The sequence below is a fragment of the Azolla caroliniana genome, unplaced genomic scaffold (assembly GCF_043228905.1).
Source record: "Azolla caroliniana isolate FFs.n. ecotype wild unplaced genomic scaffold, voAzoCaro1.0.p SCAF_18, whole genome shotgun sequence".
Taxonomy (NCBI): Eukaryota; Viridiplantae; Streptophyta; class Polypodiopsida; order Salviniales; family Salviniaceae; genus Azolla; species Azolla caroliniana.
The window spans coordinates 15,458,694-15,478,685 of record NW_028230453.1 but is presented as its reverse complement, the minus strand read 5'-3'; positions in this window follow the sequence as shown (position 1 = coordinate 15,478,685).

The following is a 19,992-nucleotide window of genomic DNA, read 5'->3' as shown; positions in this document are numbered from 1 at the left end:
AGCCCCTCGACTCTCCGCGATCCCCCTCCTCCTCCTCATCTCCCTCCTTTTTTTTTAGCCAGGAAAGAGCCGTTTCCCCTTTACTTCTTACCTACCAAATCTACCTGCCTAGGATCTCCTATGTACAACGTAAGGCACACGTGCATGAAGAGCCGGTTCCTACGCTCCGGTGCACCGATTCCGCTTGTGGACGGTTTTCTTCACGACATCCGCCCCCACCTAACCGTGCATCCACCGGCATGCGCCAAATTGAGTTGAGATGGAGAAAACCGGTCCAGCCTTTATTCTCCGCCCGTCGGTTCTTCTTCGGTTTCGGATCATTCATCGTCCCGGTCTAGGTTATCCGGATCCGGCTCGTCGTCGTGACGCTTCTTGAACGTTTTGACCCGCTTCCCAGCTACCGGTATCGCCATTCTCGTGCCGTCGAGTTCCGCCAGATGGTACGTCCCGTTGTCGTTGGCGCTTTGTACCACGTAAGGCCCGAACCACCTTCTTGCGAACTTCCGTGTCGCTCGGTGCTGGTTGTCGAGGCTGTTGTCATAGACTAGCACCCAGTCGCCTTCCTCGATCTTCTTCGGTCGGAGCCGGTGCGTTCGGTCGAACCGGGCTTTGTTCCTCATCCTTGCTTCCCGAAGCTTTTCCACAGCCTGCTCCACGTCCTCCGGTCTTCGCTCGAGCTGTCGTATACGCGCCACCAGCAGTTCCTCCCGGCTCATCTCGTCTCTCCAGTCCACGGTTGCCCACGAGGAGATCGTACGTTCCATCGGCATGACCGGCTTCTGCCCAAACATGAGTTCTGTCGGCATGAATCCGGTTACCGAACTGTGCGTAGTTCGGTTCGCCCACAACGCGTAAGGCAATAGCTGCGGCCAGTTCCCGACTTGTCCTCCGCATGCCCGAACTAACGCCTTGATGATCGGTCCGTGTCCGCGCTCCACCTTCCCATTCGCCTCCGGATTGTATGCAGTGGTAAGCGAGAGCTTGACTCCTAGCCAGCCGAACAGCTCCTCGGCCTCTTCGGCGTCCAACTCCCCGCGATCAGCCACGATCTTCCCGACGCACCCGTACCGGCATATGACATCCTCAATCAGGAACCGACATACGGCCGCGGTCGTTTTGTTCTGAAGGGCCCGACCTTCTACCCGGTTCGTCAGATCTTCCCAAGCTAGGACCAGATACCGCATCTGTCCTACTCCCATCGGCATCGTCACCAGGTCTACCATCCATTTGAAGTGGATGGTTGGAGGGTACGTAGGGTGAAGCTCGTCCCGATGTCGGACTACGGAGTGCATCTGACAGCTCTCGCAAGTCGTCACGAACTGATGCACGTCCCGGTACAGTCCCGGCCACCAGTACTTCCCCTTTATCTTCTCGAACGTGGCCCACGTTCCACGGTGTCCAGCCCAAGGGCTGTCGTGGTAGGCCGTCAGCAGCTCCTCCTGTTCTTCCTTCATCACCACCACCCGGAGCGGGACGCCGTTCCTCTTCTTCGGGTGCTTCCATAAGTATCCGTCCCGGAGAAAGAATCGGTAAGCTTTCTTCCGGATCCGGTTGGCCTCGTCCTTCGTCCATGACGCATCCGGCGTCATTGTCCTAAAAAATCCACCGATCTGGAGCCACTCGCCGTCGTACTTGCTCTCGTCGAAGTCGTTAAGTGCCGGAGTGCTCGTCCCATCGGTCGTTACGTACGCCGCCTCGAAGAAGTCCACGCCGACTTCTTCGTCCTCTGAAACCATGCCGCCCTCGTCATCAAACCTCGCCCTCGAAAGCATGTCGGCCATGGCGTTGTCCTTTCCGGAAATGTGCCGTATTTCCGGGTCCAGGGACTTGATGTACGCTATCCACCGGAGCATCGCCAGGTCCGGTGTCGCGCATCCGGAAACCATGCCGAGAATCGGCAGGCAATCCGTCTCGATAACCACTTCTGTCCCGATCAAGTAGTCTTTGTCGGCCTTTACTGCCGAAACAATACCCCAGAGTTCGTGTTTGTTACCCCGTACGAGATGTACGGAGAGTCAATGTGATGAGCGAGGGTCAAATGTTATCATGATGATTGTTGTGTGTGTGTAGGGGGCATAAATGTAATTGTAAGTCAATACATATGTGAACACATGCACACGTGTGTGCATGTGGATGGATACGAGGAGGTGTGAGTGAGTGTCCAATATGAATGCTCTAGGGGGCTTACACCCCTTTGTATCTACGCCCTCTTGTACTATTTAACCCCCTTATGGGGAATGAATGAAAAATGAATCATTTCTCTCTATCTATATCTCTTTTCATCTCTCTCTCTCTCTCTTCCCTCCCCTTAACGTTGAACCCCCTTGGGAGGGGGGTGGAGCCATTCTAGGCACCACCCCCCACCCCACAATGCTTCTCAATGCACATGATCTCTCTCGCCATCAATCCCATACTCTCCATCATCATCATAACCACCATGTCTATCTTTATCATGATTATCATCGTCCTTAACCCTAGCCCTAAAACGTATAACACATTTTGGTGACCACTAAGGCGACCCCCCTTTCGAGACGGAGTCGAAGAATGATATGCGGCGATGCAAGACATAGTGACTAAGTGCAAGAAATGGTGGACATGTGTGAGTAACGACGACATAGATACGCGAGTGTGCGGTTGCGGTTAGCGACAAATGACGGTGGCAAAGTGCGAGACGGAGTTGAAGCATGATATGTGATGAGGATGTCTGCAAAGAAGTCAATGAATGGACGGAGTGGAAGAATGTACAATAAATCGAATCGATGATGCGCAGTAAATGGTGATCACAATGTCCTAGAAAAGTCGCAGAATGAGGTACGAGAACTAGCAACGTGTGTGTGCAAGAACGTGTGATGCAAGAGACAACCATCAGATATCAACGGCCGACAACCGTATGACGACTGAACAGAGTGGCCAGGGGACAGACGGCCAACTGCAGACTGACCGAGGAGCGCCGACAAGGCCGGCCACAAAGATGTCTGGAGATGGACCGGACAGACATGGCCCGATGGGCCAGACTGCGGAAAGAGCAGTCGGAAGGACCGGAAACAGTCGGACAATAGCTGGAGCAACCGGAGCGGCCGGAGGGCTGGACGAGGCCGGAGAGCGACCTAAGAGCGGTCGTAGTGGCCGAACGGCGCCAAAACAGAGACCTCCGGACTGGACAACGCCGGACGACGAAGAAATGACAGAGACAGTTGGATACAGAGACACATCTAACAAAGTTAGCTAGAACGGTTCAAACTAAGATGGCTCAATGGCCAGAACAATGACACCGACACAAACAGACACAAAGAGTCGGCAGGACGAATGGCCGGAACAGACTAGAAGAGACAACTGAACGGGCCAAACAAATGAACACAATGGCTGGATCAAACAAGCAGCCAAAGAGCGGCCGGAACAACGATGATGACGGCAGAATAGGGGCGGCGACCGGAAAGCAGCCGGTTGCGGTCGGGGCGGCTAAAATGCGCAGATGCGGCCGAAGAAACAGACACACGGCCAGGACAACGGACTGGACGCACGGTCAGAACGACATCTGGAATGGACCAGAAGTCGGACAACAGACGAACTGACTGCCGGACAACCGGTCAGTACGAACCGAAAGACAATAGACAGTGGCGGCGGATAAACACAGAGCGACAGAGGGAAGCAACAGATACGGGAACGGAGCCGCTAGAGGGCTGAACAGAGAAAGAGACGGCCGGATGGGAGTGCTAAGGGAAAGTCACCACCGATGAACGAAAGCGGCTGGTTAGAGACAGACAAGCGACGGGACAGAGATGACGATAGACGAACAATAGCCAAGGAACAGTCGAAATGGCCGGAGAGTAGCCAAAGAGTGACCGTAGCGACTGGAATGACGGCCAAACAACAACCGGAGAGTGGCTGGAGTGGCTAGAGTGGACGGACTAGCCATACAAAGACAAATAAAGAAGGATGACTGGGAGGAGGTGACACGGACGCCGACGTCGACGGATCAGCAGCCAGTGACAGAGATAGAGACGCCGACGGACAATGAAGAGACGAAGGACGACGGACGGAGACGGGTCTAGAACCAAAGTCAGAGACAAAAATGGAAACACACAAAACATCAGAAGGAGAGGAAGCAAAAACAACCATAGGAAGAAGGGAGATGCAAAACAAAAGAGGAAGATAGAAAGAAGAGAAAGATGAAGTACAAAGCAGAAAATGAGACAGAACAAAAGAAAACGAAAGGAAGAAAAAGAACCAAAGAAGGAGGAAGACATGGCGGGAAACGACACAGAAGAAGTACAAGGAGAAAGAGAAGGGAGAATAGAGAGGATTCCATGAAGAAGATGTACGCACAGACTGGCCGACCAAAACATCAAAGGAAGAAGACAAAAGAAGATAAAGAAGAAGCAAGAAGCAAGCATATGGAAAACAAGAGATAGAGTGGAAAGAAAGAAAAATAGGTGAACAATGATAGAAGCAAGAATGAGAAAAAGATAGAAGAAAAGGCAACGAAACAGGAACCGGTCGAGGAAGAAGAGGCAAGAAACAGAAAAAGACAAAAACAGAAAAATGAGGGAAAAAGAGAATGATAAAAGAGCATCCAAGAAATTTCTAAACAATGAGGGCATCCGACAAATTTCCAAAAACCTGAGGGCATTGTCAATATTTTAAAAACATAAAGGGTATTCATAAAGATTTCATAAACATAAGGGCACAATATAAAATTTTAAAAACAAGAGGGCACCACTAGAATTTTGAAAATCCCCAAGACTACTCACACACACTCAAAACAAAGGAAGAACACACATACATACGACATGATTTTGGACCCATGACAAAGTTCGTAAGCCGACAGAACGAGAATGTTTGTGTCGCGGACGATTTGCTGACCGACAAAGATGTTCGAGTCAAGCATTCCGATCGAGGGAGTCGATCGTTGAAAGAACCGATGGAAGTTTTGGTCGAAGAAATATCATCATCAAGGCATGTGGGATCGACATGCAAGGCACTTTCCCACGGGCGTGCCATATTGTGTTACCCCGTACGAGATGTACGGAGAGTCAATGTGATGAGCGAGGGTCAAATGTTATCATGATGATTGTTGTGTGTGTGTGTAGGGGGCATAAATGTAATTGTAAGTCAATACATATGTGAACACATGCACACGTGTGTGCATGTGGATGGATACGAGGAGGTGTGAGTGAGTGTCCAATATGAATGCTCTAGGGGGCTTACACCCCTTTGTATCTACGCCCTCTTGTACTATTTAACCCCCTTATGGGGAATGAATGAAAAATGAATCATTTCTCTCTATCTATATCTCTTTTCATCTCTCTCTCTCTCTCTTCCCTCCCCTTAACGTTGAACCCCCTTGGGAGGGGGGTGGAGCCATTCTAGGCACCACCCCCCACCCCGCAATGCTTCTCAATGCACATGATCTCTCTCGCCATCAATCCCATACTCTCCATCATCATCATAACCACCATGTCTATCTTTATCATGATTATCATCGTCCTTAACCCTAGCCCTAAAACGTATAACAGTGTTTAACCTGGGCGTACCCTCGCTGTCGTTCACTGAGGACCTTCGCGCCGAATCGGATCGGGAACCGAATGCCGTCCTTGTCCTCTTGGTTGACGACCCATCCGATCCCGGTCGGACTCATATCCACTGTTATGTATACCGGGGTACCCTTCCCGTAGACAGCCCTCCGGAGCGTCGGTGCTGCCGCAAGAGCTTCCTTCAGCTTCCGGACCGACTCCGTGTGCTCGTCTCGCCACTCGAATTTTCGCCCTTTCTTCAGCAACCCGTATAGCGGCTCCGCAACGTGGGCGTAATGCGGGATCCATATGTGGTAGAATGCGCATGCCCCTAGGAACCTCCGAACTTCCGTAACCGAGCTACAGTCGGTCTTCATCGTGGAGATGGCTTCTACCTTTGCCGGAGACGGCTTCCGGCCACATGGTCCACATAGGTGCCCGACCACCAGGATTTCTGATTGCCCGAAGGCCGATTTCTCCCCGGAGAAGGTGAGCCTCGCATCCTCTAGCCTTTGTAGCACCTTCTCGCAGTCGCCGATGTGTGTTGCCACGAATCACCGGCACTCGTCCGACCCGACTGTCTCGTCCTTCTCTTCCACCGAGCACCCTTTGATAGGGATGTCGTCTAGAAACGGCATGGTGATGTCCGGGATGCAATCCCTCAGTACCTTGTTCATTGCATTCACCATGTGGGCCACCGAGTTGGTCCCTCCTTGCGGCAGGGTACACATTCGCACTAGGCCGAGGGGAGTTCGCATCGTCGTAATGTCTCTGCTCTCCACGGCTAGCTGGAACTGGTCGTACCCCGAGTACAGATCTCCGACCGAGTAAATCGACCTTCCGGCGAAGGCCTCCGCGAAATCGTTTATGGTCGGTCCGATTCCCGCGTTCCGAATGGTCACTCTGTTGACCGGCTGCAGGTCTTGAATGAAGCGCAATGTTCCGTTTTTCTTTGGTATGGTAAACCATCGGTTCGAGAATACCCATATCGACTTTCTGCCTCAATAGCTCCATCAACTCCGGGATGTGAGCTCTTGGTACCGGAATCGGCTTGAGATTCCACGGCACATGTGGTACCGTGAATATCACCATCGGCTCCACGTTTGTCGGGTCTACGCACCCGATCTCTTCCGGCGAAAATGCAAAGGCTTTCCCGTGCCTTCCGAGCATTCTCCGAAACTGGTCTTCCTCCGCCGGCAGTAGGAACCCGCCCCCACCGATCTTGACCTCCCGGAGCGTCCCGTCGGTGAAGGTGTGTCCTATGCAGGCCGGATCTCGTAAACTGGGGTCCGACGCAACCCCTCTGATTCGGGACTCGCTGCCCTCCGGCCAGGGTGCCGCGACTGGCCTTACCTTCCGGTCCACAGTCTTGTACTTCGTGCTAACTCGGGTTGTCCGATCCGACCCGAGCCCCCGACTGAAGTCCGCGATGACTTCGTACATCTCTTCGGAACATACCGATATCGTCCGGTCTTCGCTAAGGTCTTCTCCGGCTACCTTCCTCAGCATTCCCAAGGTGTCGTCGAAGGAGACCGCCTCCACGGCTCCGCTGATTTCCTCGTCCAGGCCGAGAACTCCGCACGCTCGAAGTCGCACTTCCGCCCTTGTCCTTTCTCGGCCGACGATGCCGACTATCATACACCCTCCGTCGTTGGAGAAGCAAAATCTCCTACCTATCGTACAGGGTTTCTTCGGTTTCGGTTCTATCGTATAGCTGTGGGGTCTTTCCCGAGTGTCCGGGCTGTCTCGGCCCCATGCCTTGGCAGCCCTCTCTAAAAATCCTCCCGGTTCTCGCCACCGAGGGATTCGCGGTTTCGCTCGTGGTTCGGCCGCACCGTCAGAAATTGGACCGAATGGCGCCCGTCCTGGCTTTTGACCCTCGCGTAGGCTGAACCGTTGTCCAGCACCTTGGTCTCCATTCGCGCCGCCGTGATGTATGGTTCCCCTAATATGACTGGGTGCGAGGACGTCTCCTGTACGAAGAAGTGCTGGTCAATCTCGACGTCGCCGATCTTGACTCGCACGTTCGGGCAGGCCCCATGCAGTTCCTCGGTGGCGCGCGTCGCCGCCCGTATCTTCCACCCGTGCTTGGTGTTGATCGGCCTCTTCCCCTTCTTATAGAAGTCCATGGACATCAGGTTTATTTCCGAACCATGGTCCACCAATGCCACCACCGGTTCCTGAACATCTCTGATCTTTATCGGGGTCTCCGTGGTTGCTCGGGCCCAGTGCGGCTTTGAATAGTGGCTCTCCGCCCACTCATCTTCCAACGCCATGTCGTCGATGTGCGTCGTCCGCACCTCCACCGGTCTTTCCGGTTTCGTCTCCGTTGACAGCCTCTTCCGTTTCACCAGGTCCACAATGGAGTCGTGGAACTCCTTCTTGGCGATCCCTAGCACCTCCCGCAATGACAGCTCCACTTTGCTGTTGAGGATCCGTTCTTCTAGGACCTTTCGTAGGTCCGTAATCCTTTCTATTTCCGTCCCCAATCAGTATCCGCCCTTCCTGGGGTTATCTTGCGAGCTGGACCCACCGGCATCGTTCCGTCGTTGCCCGAATCGGGTCTCGTACCGTTGTGAGCGCCCGGCCGCTCCGACTTTCCCCACCCGTTTGTCTTCAACCAGAGCCTCGTAGTTCCGGCAGGCGGCTTCTACAAAGCCCGTCTTCTCCTCGACCGGATCGCTCCACCCGGTTATTTCCCGGACCCGTCTCTCAGCGTGGTCCGTTTCATCTTTCCTTAGCCGTGCGCCGGCAAGACCTTCCAGCATTGCCGACCAGAATCCGTCTTTGCCCTCCTTTCGGGCCTCGCTGCCCCCGACCCGAATGCCGGCCGACGCCGAGTAGTGGATGGCCTCTGTCGAATACAAGTGTATAATGGACGTATTCACACTATCCCTTTGTATAGATCAAGTTTGGGCCATTTGTGTAATTAGCATAAATGGTAGTTGCCCTAAGTCGGTCACTATATATAGTGACCTTGTAACCTTTTTGTAAGGTTGGTTGTATTATTGTTTCTATTGAATAGAAAGAGTCTTTTGTGCCTCCTCCTCTCTCTCTCTCTCTCTCTCTCTCTCTCTCTCTCTCTCTCTCTCTCTCTCTCTGTGCACGATCTTGGAAACTGTCATACGCAGGTACTCAAACTCGAATCGAATGCTACTTGATCTTCCGCATTGACGGCCTTGTCTGCAACATTTGGTATCAGAGCCTGCACAGTATTCGGTCCTTCAACCCGCTGTCGGCCGTCGTCTCAGCCTGCACAGCATTCGGTTTCTTGCGTCATTCGAAGAAGAGAGAAGAAGAAGAAAAACGAGGCTTGCATCTCATCGCGTTAGATCATCTTCGCTTGGAGTAAGCCAGCCGGTTGTACTCTGTTCCTTGTGATCGTAACCGCTCGAGGTGAAATCCCCTTGTGCAACATTGACACGATCGTGCTCCACTCGGTTAAACGGCATCCGAAGAGGTCATCAAACGCTGCTCGCCGCTCATTGTAACCACTCGGTGCAGATCGGTCTCAAGACAACAACCCAAATTCGTGCTTCATCCGGCTGATCGACATTCGGGAGGATCAGTTGGATCCGTCTCTCTCGTCGCTGCAGTCACCCGAAGCAGAATCGGTCCAGACAATCGGTTTCAATAATCGGTATTTGGCATATATATTCGGAAGCGAACCGGGCTCACTCCGACTCGGCAACATTCGGGAAGACCAGTCGGTTCTGTCCCTCAAGTTACCGGAGTCAATTCGAGCAAGTTCAACAATACATATATCCGAAGCCGAACCGACTCGGGTCCAAATCCGACTAGAACGATATCGGGTGAGCCAACCGGCTGCACTCCAACAAGGTTCGTAGTCAACTCCGAACCGAGCTTCGTCAACCGAAACCAAATTTGATGGCATCAACATCCGGCTCGTCAGAAATGAGTCTACGAAAGTTCGATGGATCGAACTTCAACTTCTGGAAGGAGCAAATGCAGGACTATCTCATAGTCAAGGGGCAAATCGATCCCATCGAAAATGAAGAACCTCCAGAAGGATACAAACCAATTGAGTGGCAGAAGCTGGACAGAATCGTCCGCGCCACGATTCGGATGCACCTATCGGAATCGGTATACTTTACGGTGCAATCGTGTACGACAGCATTCGAACTGTGGAAAACACTGTCGGACACTTACGAAAAGAAGGTCGCTGCAACAAAGATGTTTCTGATCCGGCGCCTCTACAACTTGCGGATGAAAGAATCAGATTCAGTTCAAGCACATCTCAATGAGTACGAAAGGATAAGCTCCCAAATCTCATCTCAGGGGACGGCAATCGAGGATGAACTCAGAGCAATGATACTCATGAGCAGCCTTCCCTCATCATGGGAAACTTTCGTCACAACCGTGTGCAACGTGTCAACCACGGCTGTTAAATACTCCGAAGTCACGAGCGCAATCCTGACCGAAGCAGCTCGGAGAAAGTCTTTCGCCAAAGACTCAACAGACGACGCTTATGTAGTACAAGGTTCGACAAACCGATCGATCATACGAGGAAGAGATTCCTCACGGCAGCCGAACAATCAGCGAAGACGGAGCCAGTCACGGGATAATCGAATCTGCAACTATTGCAAGAAACCTGGACACATCAAAGCCGACTGCCGCGCACTCAAGAACAAGAACGACAAGTCTCAGAAATCAGACAAGAAGAGTGGCCGGCATGAGGAGATCAATTACGTCAGCTTCTCAGCTGATGTGCTACCAAACGACCCGAATATACTATCAATCGAAAATCCAGTCGGATCAGAAGTTCTGCTCACGACTGAAGAATCGAGCACATGGCTCTTAGATTCGGGCGCGTCATTTCACGTGACTCCTCATCGATCCCAATTTCAGCAATATACGATCCGTCACTCCGACTCAGTTCGAGTCGGCAACTCGCGACACTGTGACATCATTGGAATCGGCACAGTAGAGCTCAACCTTGCAGGTGGCTCTACACTTGTACTTCACAATGTCCGACATGTACCCGAGCTCTCAAGGCCATTGATCTCAGTCGGACAACTAGATGAAGACGGCATTCGTGCCGGTTTTTCTTCGGGAGGGTGGACACTCCACAGGGGGAACCTCCTGCTTGCTAGAGGACCCAAGATACACTCACTGTATCCGTTACATGTTACGCTCAGAGAGGGTAACCTGTTTTTGGTGGATATTCCTGTGTCATCACTATGGCACAGAAGATTAGGACACCTCAGCAAGGCCGGCATTACGCACCTATCTAGAGCCGGATACATCCCTAAACTCTCCTTCTCGGACCATCAATTCTGCGAACACTGCCAGTATGGCAAACAAGCAGCCGCATCACACCCGACATCAGCACCAAGAGAAACGAGACCTCTCGATTTAGTCCACTCGGACGTCTGTGGCCTAATGCCGCATCAGTCTCTCGGCGGTGCCTCTTACTTCATCAGTTTTATTGACGATTCGACTCGAAAGGTGTGGGCTTATCCAATTCGCACCAAAGATCGTGTCTTCTCGATCTTCTCCGATTGGCTCGCTATGGTAGAAAATCAAACTGACCGAAAACTGAAATGCTTTCGGACCGACAATGGGGGAGAGTTCAAATCAGAAGAATTCGTCAAATTCTGCCGACAACGCGGCATCCGACGTGAATTTACGGCACCACACAGTCCGGAGCAAAACGGGATTGCAGAACGCATGAATCGGACAATCCAAGAACGGATAGTTTCCATGCTCCAACACTCCGGACTGTCGGATGGCTTCTGGGCAGAGGCTCTACTCACGGCAGTACACATAATCAATATGTCGCCAAGCAGACCTCTAGGACTTCAAATTCCTCAGGAACTATGGATCGGCAGTAAGCCGAATTACGACAAGCTGAGGATCTTCGGATGCGAGGCATACGCCCTTATTCCGAAAGATGATCGCCGAAAACTTGCACCTCGGTCCAGGAAATGCATTTTCCTTGGATATGGATCAGATGGCGAAATGGGATACCGACTCTGGGACCCCGAACGCAGACAAATCGTTCGAAGTTCGGACGTTGTGTTCAACGAGTCGGCTATGAATCCATCAATCGAAAAACCGATCGAAGTCCAAAGGGTAACATTTTCCGATGTGCCGACCCTTCAAGAAGGCCCCGCTCTTAACACACGGTCAGCTTCACGGGTAGCTGAACCTTACACCACCGACTCGGACAACTCTGACTCGGCACAACAGAATAATTCGCTTTTGGACCATCCGACCTCGATACCCGATGCGACCAGTCCAATCATACCTCGACGATCCGAGAGACTGTCGCAACCTCCGGAGAGGTATTCTCCTGGAATTTTCTTCACCGACGCCGGCGAACCGACGTCTTACGAAGAAGCATCGACATTTGTCGATTCAGCCACCTGGCATCTGGCGATGGAGTCGGAAATGCACTCCATTCGGGCAAACAAGACTTGGGATCTGGTCGAACTACCTAAGAATCGACGTGCTCTTCCTTGCAAGTGGGTTTATCGACTAAAAGAGACGTCTAATTCGACCACCCCAAAGTACAAGGCCAGATTAGTTGCGAAGGGCTTCCGACAAGAATATGGCGTCGACTTCGACGAGATTTTTTCACCAGTGGTGAAAATGACAACCCTTCGTTTTCTACTCGGCGTAGTGGCAGCCGACAACTTGGAGCTGATTCAGCTAGATGTCAAAACAGCCTTCCTCCATGGTGATCTTGAAGAGGAAATTTATATGGAGCAGCCAAAAGGCTTCGTGGCAACTGGCCAAGAACATCTAGTCTGCCGACTCAGGAAGAGTCTATACGGCCTCAAACAGGCACCGCGACAATGGTACAAGAAGTTCGACGACTTCATCCAATCGATCGGCTTCTCAAAAAGCGATGAGGACCATTGTCTTTTTACCAACACAGCTCACGATGGATCACCCATCTTCCTCATCATTTACGTGGACGACATGCTAATTTCTGGACGCCACGCGGGCGAACTTGCCGATCTCATTCGGCAATTGCGGTTGAAGTTTGCCATGAAGGACCTCGGTCCGGCACGACACATACTTGGCATGAAGATTAGTCGGCATCGCGATAAACGACATCTTTTTTTGTCTCAGACCGACTATATCGGACGTGTCTTGGAACGCTTCAACATGCAATCAGCCAAATCTGCTTCAACCCCGCTCCCCATGAATCTTCGGCTCTCTCAGCGAGACTGCCCGACATCCGGTCCGGAGGGGGAAGATATGAAGTCGGTATCGTATGCACCGGCAGTCGGCTCCCTTATGTACCTGATGGTCGCGACACGGCCTGATATTTCTCATGCCGTAGGAGTCGTTAGCAGATTTATGCACAATCCTGGCCGATCGCATTGGAACGCAGTCAAGCATGTGTTCAAATATCTGGCTGGCACAAAAGACCACGGCATTCTTTTCGGTCCGAACTCAACCTCAGGCGTAGTCGGTTACACCGACTCGGACTTCACCGGCTGTATAGACAATCGGAAATCAACAACTGGATACTGCTTCAAATTCGGCAATGGAGCAATTTCGTGGAAGTCGAAACTTCAGGAGTGCACAGCGACCTCAACGACCGAAGCAGAATATGTAGCTGCGTCCGACGCTGCAAAAGAAGCTTTGTGGCTCGGCCGGCTGGCACACACGTTTCGACAAGTCGACCATGACTCGGCCCCAGTTGTCTATAGCGACAGTCAAGGTGCTGTTGCCTTGTCGAGAAATCCGGTTCACCACAACGCCTCCAAACATATCGACGTTCGATATCACTTCGTTCGGGACTGCGTCATTTCAGGGAAAATCGGTCTAGAGAAAATATCCACAACCGACAATGTCGCAGATGGAATGACCAAGTGTCTTTCGGCAGACCGCTTTCGGTCCCTTCGGCATCAGATGGGCGTAACGACAAACCAGTCCGGTTAGAGCCGGACACAGCGCAGGATGGTTTCAGACAATCGACATCAGTTCCTTAATGATCGGCTTCAACTCTTCCGACCCGACCAGTCCGGTCTTCTGCCTTCGGACCCTGCCGACTCGAACAAAACTAATATGTCCGAGAACCTAGGTTTATACCTGTAATCTTAGATAACCCATGTATACGCCCATTACGGGGGAGTGTCGAATACAAGTGTATAATGGACGTATTCACACTATCCCTTTGTATAGATCAAGTTTGGGCCATTTGTGTAATTAGCATAAATGGTAGTTGCCCTAAGTCGGTCACTATATATAGTGACCTTGTAACCTTTTTGTAAGGTTGGTTGTATTATTGTTTCTATTGAATAGAAAGAGTCTTTTGTGCCTCCTCCTCTCTCTCTCTCTCTCTCTCTCTCTCTGTGCACGATCTTGGAAACTGTCATACGCAGGTACTCAAACTCGAATCGAATGCTACTTGATCTTCCGCATTGACGGCCTTGTCTGCAACAGCCTCCACGTGTCGGGCCGCTGCCTCTTCCATCAGTCTCTTCATTCCTCCTCGCCCGTCGTTTCGGTTCAAGGCCCTCCTGGTGTCGTCGGCGTGCACCCGGCCTTCCCACAGGTACACCACCCGGTTCCTCAACGCTTCTGCGAAATCGCCGCAGTCCTTCCGGATGTGGCCGACCTCGTCGCACCACATGCACCTGTTCCCTGTTGCCGGTCGTCGGTCACGATCCGGTTCGCCGCCTTCCCTTCGAGTCTAGGCGATCTGGAGATCCTTTATCGCCCGCGTCAACTCCTCCAACGCTGCTCCTCCGGACGAGCCATTGACCATGCCGGTCGAAGCCGGACCGGTTTCGAGCCGTTCCCGGGTTTCTTCCCTTCGCACTTGCGGTGCCGGTTCAAGCCTCCTTGTTGTGACAGAGCCCGCACCGGCCGCCCCGTTGTCAGCCCATTCTTGCCGTTTATCGAAACAGCCACAGACTCTCTTAACCGCAGCCCAGTCGGTTGTCAGCCCGTCCTCGGTTTCCAACAAGGAGCCGACATGGTCCCGGTCCCGCTCATCCACCGACTTGACGAACAGTAGGACCCGGCTCGTATCCAGAATGGTTCGGTCAAGCGCCGAAAGGCGTGCAAAGCATTCTTCAAACTCCCGGAGGAGTGCCGTCGCGTTCCTTCCCTTGCCGGGGAACTCCACCCATTCCATGAAGTCCCGTTTCGAAAGCCGGAGCGCGTCGTCCAGCCCGTATTTTTCTAGGAGTCGGCCTTTGAACTCCTCCTAGGTATGGCTCTCCGCCCACACCTCGAGCACCTCCGCATGGATGCTCGGCATCGCCACTCGAGGAAACCCGGCAAGACGCCTCTCTTCCGGAATGTCCCGCATCAGCATTTCTGCCCCGTAGGTCGCCAAATACTTCGTGGCATCCTTTCTGCTGAACCGGCCAATCGTACCGACGACCGCCTCAATGGCTCTGTCGAGGGCGCCGATGCCCTCGCGTGCACTCAATATCCGATCCACGGCCGAAGCCATGGCCTCTGCAAGATCCGACCCTTTCATCTTCTGCTCTTCTGCCGCCTCCTTCACATCGGGTTCACCAAGATGTCGAGGTATTCCTCGCGGATGCGTGGAATGAGGCGGGACCTCAGGGGGTCCTATACCGAAGAGCAAGAGAGAAAGGAGAAGAGACCCACTATGTGCGAGAGTAGATTCACAGGGACACGGCCCTTCGACACAAAGACGCGAGTGGGACAACGACACAGAGAGACACGAACGTATGTATGTATTAACAAAGACAAACAACACAACACGGAGTCGGTTACAACCGAACAGGCCGACGAACAAATGCCGATACCTGTTCGTAAACGCACAGAAAGGAAGGAGTAGGTTGGAGGTGCTGCCGGAAGCACTCGGGCATTCCTCAGAGCAGCGCAAGCCTCCCGAAACCTGCACAAAAGGAAGCTATGGCGTTTGCGAACCAGAGAGAGAGAGAGAGCCTTCACCCACGAACCGACAGCACTTCGTCCTCGACTCTCCGCGATCCCCCTCCTCCTCCTCGTCTCCCTCCTTTTTTTTTAGCCAGGAAGGAGCCATTTCCCCTTTACTTCTTACCTACCAAATCTACCTGCCTAGGATCTCCTATGTACAACGTAAGGCGCACGTGCATGAAGAGCCAGTTCCTACGCTCCGGTGCACCGATTCCGCTTGTGGACGGTTTTCTTCACGACAACGATTATGTAGATTGGGACCTCCTTGCCGTAAACCGCTTTCCAGAGAGTCGGTGCCGCAGTAAGCACCTCCTTCAGTCTCCGGATCGACTCTGTATGCTCCTAGTCCCATTCGAATTTATGCCCTTTCTCAGCAGCCCGTAGAGTGGATCCGCGATGTGTGCGTAGTGTGGAATCCAAACGTGATAGAACGCACACACCCCCCAGAACCCCCGGACCTCCGTAATCGACCCGCAATCATCCTACATCGCAGAGATGGCCTCTACCTTCGTCGGAGATGGTTTCCCATCGTAAGACCCGCACAAGTGCCTAACTACCAGGATCTCCGACTGCCTGAAAGCTAACTTCTCTCCGGAGAAGGTGAGTCGCGCGCTCTCAAGTCTCTGTAGCACCTTCTCGCAGTCGTTTATGTGGTCCGCGACGAATTTTCGGCATCTGTCTGGCCCGAGCGATTCTTCTGTATTCCCTACCGGACATCCTTTGATCGGGATGTCATCCAAGCATGGCATGGTGATGTCCGGGATGCAATCCCTCAGTACCTTGTTCATTGCATTCACCATGTGCGCCACCGAGTTGGTTCCTCCCTGTGGCAGGGTACACATCCGCACTAGGCCAAGAGGAGTCCGCATCGTCATGATATCCCTGCTCTTTACGGCTAGTTGGAATTGGTCATACCCCAAATATAGATCACCAACTGAATAGATTGACCTTCCAACAAAGGCCTCCGCGAACTCATCGATTGTCGGTCCGATTCCGGCGTTTCGAATGGTCACCTTGTTGACCGGTTGCAGGTCCTGTATGAAGTGCAGCGTGTCGTTCTTTTTTGGCATGGTGAACCACCGATTCGAATACGGGGCACTCGATGGCTCAAGGATGCCCATCTCCACTTTCTAGCAGCTCCATCAACTTCAGGACATGAGCTCTGGGTACCGGAATCGGTTTGAGATTCCACGGCACATGAGGCACCGTGAATATCACCATCGGTTCTACGATCATCAGGTCTACACACCCGATCTCCTCCGGTGAGAATGCGAAGGCCTTCCTGTGCCTTCCGTGCATCCTTCGAAACCGGTCCTCGTCCACCGGCAGTAGAAAGCCACCCCCACCAACCTTGAGCTCCCGTAGCGTTATGTCGGTGAACCGGTGTCCTATGCCGGCCGGATTCCGCAAACTTGGGTCAGACGTGACCCCTTTCATCCGCTCATTGTTGTCCTCCGGCAAGGGAGTCGCGACTGGCCTCACCTTCTGGTCCACAGTCTTGTACCTCGTATCCACGTGAGTCGTTCAGTCTGACTCAACCCTTTTTCCAAAGTCAGCAATGACTTCGTGCATCTCCACTGAGTTAACCGGAATCATCTAGTTTTCACTAAGGCCTTCTTCGACCACACCGCGTAATTTCCCCAAGGTGTCATCGAATGAGACCGCCTCCATGGCGCCGCCAATCTCTTCGCCAGGGCCGAGGACACCGCACACCCTGAATCTTTCCTCCGCCCGCTTCTTTTCATGGTCGTTGATGCTGGCTATAGAACAACCTCCGTTATCGGAGAACCAAAACTTCCTATCTATGGTACATGTGTGGGGTTTCTCAGAGGTGTCCAGACTACCGCGGCCCCACGCCTTGATAGCCCTCTCTAAAAATCCCCTCGGCTATCACCGCCGAGGGTCTCGCGGTTGCGCTCATGATTCGGCCTCACCATCAGAAATTGAACGGAGCATTGCTCGTCCTGGCTCTTCACGCGCGCGTATGCTGAACCGTTGTCAAGCACCTTCATTTCCTTGCGTGTCGTGGTGATGTACGGTTCGCCGAGTACCACCGGGTGCGAGGATGTCTCCTACACAAAGAAGTGTTGATCTATCTCGACGTCGCCGATCTTCACGCATACATTCAGGCACGCACCATGCAGCTCCTCAGTAGTGCACGTCGTCGCGCGTATCTTCCACCCGTGCTTGGTGTTGATCGACCATTTCCCTTTCTTATAGAAATCCATGGACATCAGGTTGATTTCGGATCCATGTTCTATCAATGCCACCACCGGCTCTAGGACGTCCCCGATCCGAACAGGGGCCTCCGTAGTGGCTCTGGCCCAATGCAACTTCGAATAGTGGTTGTCCGCCAACTCGTCCTCTAGGGCAGTGTCTTCTATGCATGTCGTCCGCACCTCCACAGGTTTCTCCGGTTCCGGCTCCGTCGAGAGCCGCTTACGTTTTACCAAGTCTACAATGGAGTCGTGGAACTCCTTCTTGGCAATCCCGAGTACCTCCCGTAACGACAACTCCACCTTGCTGTCGAGGATCCGTTCCTCCAAGACCTTTCGTAGGTCTGTCGTTCGCTCAATCTTGGTGCTTAGCCGGAAACCCGCCTGCTTCTTTCTATTCGGCGTGCCGGTGTTGGCGGCATCGTTCGGCTTCAGTCCGAACCAGGTCTCGTACCGTTGTGAGGGACCGGCCCCTCCAACCTTCCCCGTGCACTTGTCTTCTACTAGAACCTCGTAGTTCTGCCATGCGGATTCCATGAAGCCGGTCTTTTATTCAACCGAATCGTCCCATCCGGTGACCTCCCGAATCCGTTGCTCTGCACGGTTTGCTTCCTCTTTCCTCAGCCAAACCCCGGAGAGGCCTTCTAGCACTAGCGGCCAGAATCTTGAGTCTTTCGCCTTCCGGCCCTCATCACCCCCAACCCGGATACCCGCCGACGAAGAGTAGTGGAAAACCTCTGCGTTTTGCGTCGCGGCTTCCTCCATCAACCGCTTCATTCCGCCGCGCCCGGTATTCAACTCCAGGGCTTTCCGAGTCTCGCTCGCATGTACCCGCCCATTCCAGAGGTACACTGCGTTAGTCCTGAGTGCTTCTGCAAAATCCGTGCACTCCTTCCATATGTGACCAACTGCGTCACACCACATGCATCGTTGCCCTACTGGCGGCCACCGGTCACAAGGCTATTCGCCGTTGTCTCTCCAGGCCTGCAAGATCTAGAGATCTCGCACCATTTGTGTCAGCTCTTCTAGAGCTGATCCCCCGGAGAGACCCTTGACCGTGTCGGACAAGCCCGTACCCGACTCTTGCCAAGTCCGAGTCTCGACTTTCCTTATCGATGCCGGCCCCTCGAACTCCCTTGTCGGGACCGGCCTTGCTGCTTGCGATCCCTCGCCGCTCCATTCACGTCGTTTGTCGAAACGACTACAGACTTGTTTTACCACGGCCCAGTCTATTGTGAGCCCTTCGTCTGTCTCCAATAGGAGACCCACTTTCTCCCGGTCCAACGCGTCCACCGCTTTGACGAACAATAGGACCCGACTCGTGTCGAGCACAGTCCGGTCCAGTGCCGACAACCGAGCGAACCGTTTTTCAAATTCCTGGAGGAGCGCAGACATGTTCCTCGCCTTTCCGGGGGTCTCCACCCACTCCATGAACTCTCGCTTTGATAGCCGAAGCGAGTCATCGAGCCCGTATTTCTCGAGGATTTGACCTTCAAACTCTCCCCAGGTCCGACATCCAGCTTGTACCTCGAGCACCTTTGCATGAATGCCTAGTGTCGCCACCCGAGGGAAACCGACCAACCGCCTATCTTCCGGAATGTCCCTCATCACCATTTCAGCCCGGTAGGCCTCCAAATAACTCCTGGCATTCTTACCATTGAACCGGCCTATCGCGCCGACACTCGCTTCAATGGCCCTGTCGAGGGCGCATGTGCCCTCGCGAGCGCTTACTATCCGATCAACCGCTGCCGTCATGGCTTCGGCGAGCTCTGATCCCCTCATCTTCATTCCTCTGCCGCCTTGCTTCACGTCGGGTTTACCAAATTGATGTCGTGGAGAAATTAAGGCGGGACCGCAGGGGTCTTGGACCGAGGGGTTTAAGAGATCAAATGGGAGAGAGATACACACGAGCGTATCGCCGACTAGGCCTGCTCGTTGCCGACAGTGTTACTAGCCGAATAAGACTTGAGCACGTATAGTCTCCGAACCTGATACACGCTCACCGGACAAGGTAGAGGGAACTCACGACAACACAAGAGAGAGAAAACAAAAGTTTGAATTCAATAACTAGCAAGGTTACAATGTTTGCAAGATTACAACCGGCAAGCCGGAAACAGACCCAGCACAGAGAACCCACGCACACACACGCAACACAGAGAACGCACGATGGAGCCTCTGTTGGAAGCACGCGAGCTTACACGCAACAGAGGCAACCGACCTCAAACAGAGTGGAGAGCAACAATAGAGGAGGAGAGAGCTCGAAACCCAGTCCGACAGCACCTTGTCCTCGCCAAAACACGATCCCTTCTTCTTCTTCTCCCCTCCCTTTTATAGGTCGCCGAGGAGGCCGTTACATCAAAACA